The sequence below is a fragment of the Gossypium arboreum genome, chromosome 5 (assembly GCF_025698485.1).
Source record: "Gossypium arboreum isolate Shixiya-1 chromosome 5, ASM2569848v2, whole genome shotgun sequence".
Taxonomy (NCBI): Eukaryota; Viridiplantae; Streptophyta; class Magnoliopsida; order Malvales; family Malvaceae; genus Gossypium; species Gossypium arboreum.
The window spans coordinates 48367337-48373046 of NC_069074.1; the positions used below are offsets into that span (position 1 = coordinate 48367337).

General features: G+C 36.6%; 1 non-coding gene across 1 annotated transcript; it reads right to left on the reverse strand.

Annotated features, from left to right (window-relative positions):
- Positions 1-2736: 2736 nt before the first annotated feature.
- LOC128293511 (small nucleolar RNA R71) lies at positions 2737-2842 on the reverse strand. Its single transcript, XR_008283692.1, has one exon. It is a non-coding gene; the product is annotated as a small nucleolar RNA R71 (small nucleolar RNA).
- Between the last annotated feature and the right edge of the window lie 2868 nt (positions 2843-5710).

Genomic DNA, 5710 nt, shown 5'->3' on the forward strand with positions numbered 1-5710 from the left:
GGTAATTCTACCTGGTAAGCAATAGGTTTGACAGGTCTCAGGATACGGTAAGGTCCAATGAACCTCGGGCTTAACTTACCCTTATGTCCAAATCAAAAAAAATTTTACATGGGGACATCTTCAAGAATACCTGATCACCTATAGAAAACTCAATATCTTTTCTCTTTAAATTTGCATAAGATTTTTATCGATCAGAAGCGGCTTTAAGACGGTCTCAAATCACTTGATAGTATTTCTAGGCTTAAAATCTAGCTCGGGACCCAAGACCCAACATTCACCTAACTCAGTTCAACATAAAGGAGTAGGCATCTGAATACTAGATTGGAAGCTGTTATTGTATGCAAACTCTGCCAATGGTAGATAATCCTCAGAACTGCCCCAAAAATCAATGACACAACCCCGAAGGATATCCTCTAGAATCTGAATAACTCACTCAGACGGTCCACCGGTTTGATGGTGATACGTAGTACTGAAATCAAGTCAAGTGCCTAATGCCTCATAAAGTGATGCATGCATGGGAGCTTCTGATGAAGAATCAATTGGAACAAAATTAAAGTCGTCTATGTCAATACCAATTGGTTTGAAAGATGAGGAGAATTCAAGAAATCCAATTGAAATTCCCGATGGGCCTATGACTCGACCTAGATCCAAGAAGCTCAAAGAGGTAATGTTAGGGTTGATTCAACAAGTGTGGACTGAGCATGAGAAGCCAAATTTTATTGGACTCAAGATAACGATCCAATTCCATGCAATGTGTTGCATGTGACAGTTTGATTAGTTTGAACAAACTCTTCAATTTTTAATTATGTGTGATAAACCGTAATTTATACATATTTTTACCCCATGCCTAACGTATTTATGGATGGTTTCTCCTTAGATTTGGTGAATTCGATGCTCCTAATCCTTTAATTTTATGTTTTATACTTAGGACAGCATATGAGAGTAAAAAGAGCGAGAAACGGGCCGAAAACGGAGAAAATGGACCCACATAAGAAAACAACACGGCCTGGACTTCCTCACACGGCCGTGTCACAAGGCCTGGTCAATTTGGTAGGATCGAAGCACGGCTTACACTGGTAGATCTCATGCCTGTGCCTATTTAACAGCCTTGACCACGGCCTCAAGTAATCGCACATGGGCATGTCACACGGGCGTGTCCCTGTCGAACCCAAGTTTAGTCCAATTCAGAAAAGGCCAATTTTGAGGGCTCTGAGGCATTCCAAAGCCTATTTAAACACTTGATGAGGCACTTAGAAAGGGGGACGTAGAGTAGGAAGCAATGAATTACTGAAGGAAAGCCGATTGATCCATCTGAAGAGCTGGATTCATCATCAAGACTGGAGATCTCCCTTCAAGTTCCTTCAGGAGTTTTGGGTTTTCTTATGTTTTGTTATCTTTATGCTTTTGAGATGTTTTCTTTTATAAGTATGAACTAAACCCTTAAATACCTAAGGGGAATGAAACCTAAAATGGGTCTTGTTATTATTATCTGAATTGTATGATAAATATTTGACTTGTTCTTAATTATGTGTTATTAATTCTTGTTTTGATATTCCAGGATATTGATTCAAGTTAAGCTCTTATTCAGAGGTGGAATATACCCTGTCTAAGAGTAAATTTGTCATAATTAAGCGGAGTTAATTGCGCGCCTAGAGATAGAGTGACAAGATTTTGCTAGATTAGGGTGAAACCTAATATGGAAATCTATAGATCGAGTTAATGCAATTTTAGGGTGTTAATTAGAAAGAGATTTCAATTATTCAACCTAAGGTTAGACGTTATTAGTCTCAAGAGAGATAATAATATAGCTTAGGGATTTCTACGGATCAAGTCAAATGAATAAATTGTCTGATTCAAAGTCAAATAACAAGTGAAGTCTAGGTGGATTTGTCCTTAAGTATTGTATCAATCAATTGAATTTTCCTAAAAGTATTTTCCCAAGTTTTTCTTTTTGTGCATTCTTAGTTAGTAATTAGTTTAGACAACCTATTACGAATATCATGCATCAAGTTTTTAGCGCCATTGCCAGGGAACTAGAATATTAGGAAAACTTGATTTTTATTACTTTAGCCACTTTACTTTTATTACAATTTAAATTTTTATTTTCTTTTCTAATTTTTCTCTTATTTCCTTCTGACAGGTTTTTCTAGTTTATGACCAGAAGAAACCCGTTAGGACCATTACTTTTTGACGGTGAGATTGTCTGCACAGTTTGCAGAAACCGGAGATAAATAAAGCGAAGCCTAAGATACACAGAGGACAAACAAGAGGATGATACTTCAACCACAACCGAGGAGATGGCTGAAAACCAAGAAAATCTGCTACCTCCTGCGATTGCTGCTGATCCAGTAAATCAGAATCCTACTCCACGCACTATGTATGATTATGCTAAACCTAATTTAACAGGAACTGAGTCAAGTATAGTTAGACCTGCTATTGTTGCGAATAATTTTGAACTGAAGCGTAACACAATTCAAATGATATAATAGTTTATTTAGTTTGATGGTCTGTAGGACGAGGATCCCAACGCTCACTTGGCAAATTTCCTAGAATTTTTTGATACCTTTAAAATTAATGGCATTTTTTATGACACCATTCGCCTTCGGTTGTTTCCCTTTTCGTTAAGGAATAAGGCTAAACAATGGTTGAACTTGTTACCACGAGGGTCAACCACTACTTGGGAACAAATGACCAAAAAGTTTTTATTAAAATATTTTTCGCCAGCTAAAATAGCCAAATTACATAATGATATATCTTCTTTTGTGCAGATGGATTTAGAAATATTCTACGATGAATGGGAGAGATACAATGACCTTTTGAGAAGGTGCCCTCACCATGGGTTACCGCTTTGGCTACAGGTTCAAACGTTTCATAATGGCCTGAATCCTTCGACTCGGCAAATGATTGATGCAGCCGCTGAAGGAACTATCAATAATAAGACACCTGAGGCAGTTTACAAATTTATTGAGGAGATGTCACTGAATAACTATCAGTGGCAAGTTATGAGAACAAAGCCGACGAAAGCAGCCGGTGTTTTCAATCTCGACGCGGTTGCTATGCTATCTAACCAAGTAGAACTCTTAAATAAAAAGATTGATAGTTTGTGTTGTTCTACTCAGGTACATCCAGTGATGAGGTGCAATTCGAATGGAGGAGGAGCATGCACAGAACATCAATCCTTCAACCCTAGCATCGAGGAGGAACAAGACCAATATATGAGTAACAATAACTCTAGAACCCAAAATAACCCATATAATAACACTTATAATGCAGGTTGGGGAAACCATCCCAATTTCTCATGGGGCGGTCAAGGAATTCAAAGGCCACAACATCCTCCGGGTTTTTAACAACCACCTTACCAGCAAGAAAAGAAGTCGAACCTTGAGGAGATGTTAACAAAATTCATCTCGATGTTAGAAACTCATTTCCAGAATACCGAGACAGTTCTTAAGAATCAACAAGCATCAATTCAAGGGCTCGAAACTCAGATAGGCCAACTCGCCAAACTAATTTCTGAACGACCACAAGGTAGCCTACTAAGGAACGCTAAATCTAACCTAAGGGAGCAACTCAACGCAATTTCCATTCAAGATGAGGAAGCGTTAGTTGCAAAACCAAGACCAGAAATGGTGGTAAGCAAAGGTAAGAAGAATGAGGTAGGCCAAAATAACCCGAAGCCAGTGAGTACAAAATATAAACCTCGTGTGCCATACCCCAATGCGATAAGGAAAGACCGATCAGACGAACAATTTGGTAAATTCCTTAAACTTTTAATAAAACTACATATAAACTTACCATTTATTGAAGCCTTTCACAGATGCCAAACGCAGTCAAATTCTTAAATGATCTTTTAACAAATAAACTACAGTTGGATGAGGCGCCGCATATGGAATTGAATGCAGTTTGCTCAGCCATATTACAGAATAAGCTACCCAAAAAATTGAAAGATACAGGGAGTTTTACGATTCCTTGTTTAATTGGTAGTTTAGATGTTCATAATGCATTGGCTGACTTAGGGGCAAGCATTAATGTTATGCCTTATAAAATGTTTAAACAGCTAGGTCTTGGGAAACCCAAACAAACTAGGATGAACATTCAATTGGCTGATAAAACCATTAGATTTCCTAGGGGTATCATTGAAGATGTTCTTGTTAAGATCGATAAATTTATATACCCAGTAGACTTTATTGTTCTAGACATGGATAAGGATAGTAACACACCTTTAATTTTAGGATGACCCTTTTTAGCGACTGCTAGAACCATTATTGATGTTGGCACATGTGAAACTCACATTTCGTGTGGGAGACAAAACAATCACCCTTCAAGCTCGTAATTCAAGTAATACATCGAAAATTGAAGGTGGTTGTATAAATCATTCTACTAGTACTGATCATGTGGTGAAACCTTCTGTGCAGGAAATAGTTACGAAAAACGCATATGAGCTGTGTTCAAACAACAACAAAGGACCTATCTATGAAGAACGAAGGCTACAAATCGAGGAGTTAGATGAATGGCGGAAACAAAAATCGAGAACACTCGATAAACCAAAATTGAGCCAGGACGAGCTCAATATCTCACTAAATCAACTCAAGGTTGGAGACAAAGTACTACTAAATACAGCAAATCCTCACATTAGGGAATCAAGCATGATAAGTTGATTTTTGAAGAATTAAAAACTTTTAGGTTGTTTCCCTAAGTTTAGGTATTATCTTGAGTTGGAATTCAAAAGTTTAAACATCAAAAAGCCATAATTTTTGTGAGATCTTGAGCCTTTAGAGCACCTATTATTTCTTTCATGCTCACTTTCATTATAAGTGTGCCAGTATTGAATTGTTATTCTAGAACTTGCTTGATTATGCATGTCAAGACCACACCATTTGATTTGATATGTCAAAATGATAAAGGCACTTAGGTTTAATCCACTCACTCCACAAAAGCCTACCTTCATAATTAACCCTTAGTGAACCCCTTTGAGCCTAACAAGCCATTAATTGATTTACCCTCAATATTAACCCATAAACCATTATTGTTGAAATCCCCTAATTTGATCCCTATTTTTGTCGAGATTTGATTTGAACTAATTGCTTAGCTATGTTTTGCTCTTCTATGTATTTGACTTGCTCTTAAAAAAAAACCATACATATTAGTTGTAATTCGTCGTTTATGAGCTTGAATGTTAATTCCATTTTCTAAGAAGAAGCTCACTTGTATTCAATTGATGACTAGTTATTTTTCTAGCTAAGTGATTTTTTCAATTCAATCTCGATTCTAACCTTTTCTTTTCGCTTGTGACCACACCCCCTAACCAAAGCCACTTTACAACCCTTTAAAAGACCTTTTTGATTGATGTATTAGCTCAATATATAGTGGTCGATATTTGATTTTCAAGCAAGCCTATGGTAATAACTTTTCATATTGACTAATGAGTGCTTTAATTGACGTTCTTAAACACCTTGAGTGATTTGAGTGGATTTTTAGTGAAGATGTTAAACTTTGCGATATTTTGATCAAAGGTAATCACTTAGATAAGAGGAGACACCTATGTTTTCATGTGATAAAATGCTCAACATGGAATGTTTGAAACTTTAATGTTCTTTCAGTCAAATTCTCAATGTATGATTACTTATGGATTATTTTGAGATATTATTAATAGGAATTATAAGTTAAGAAGAATTTATTTTGATTGTGAGTTGAGGGTTTTGCTTGAGGA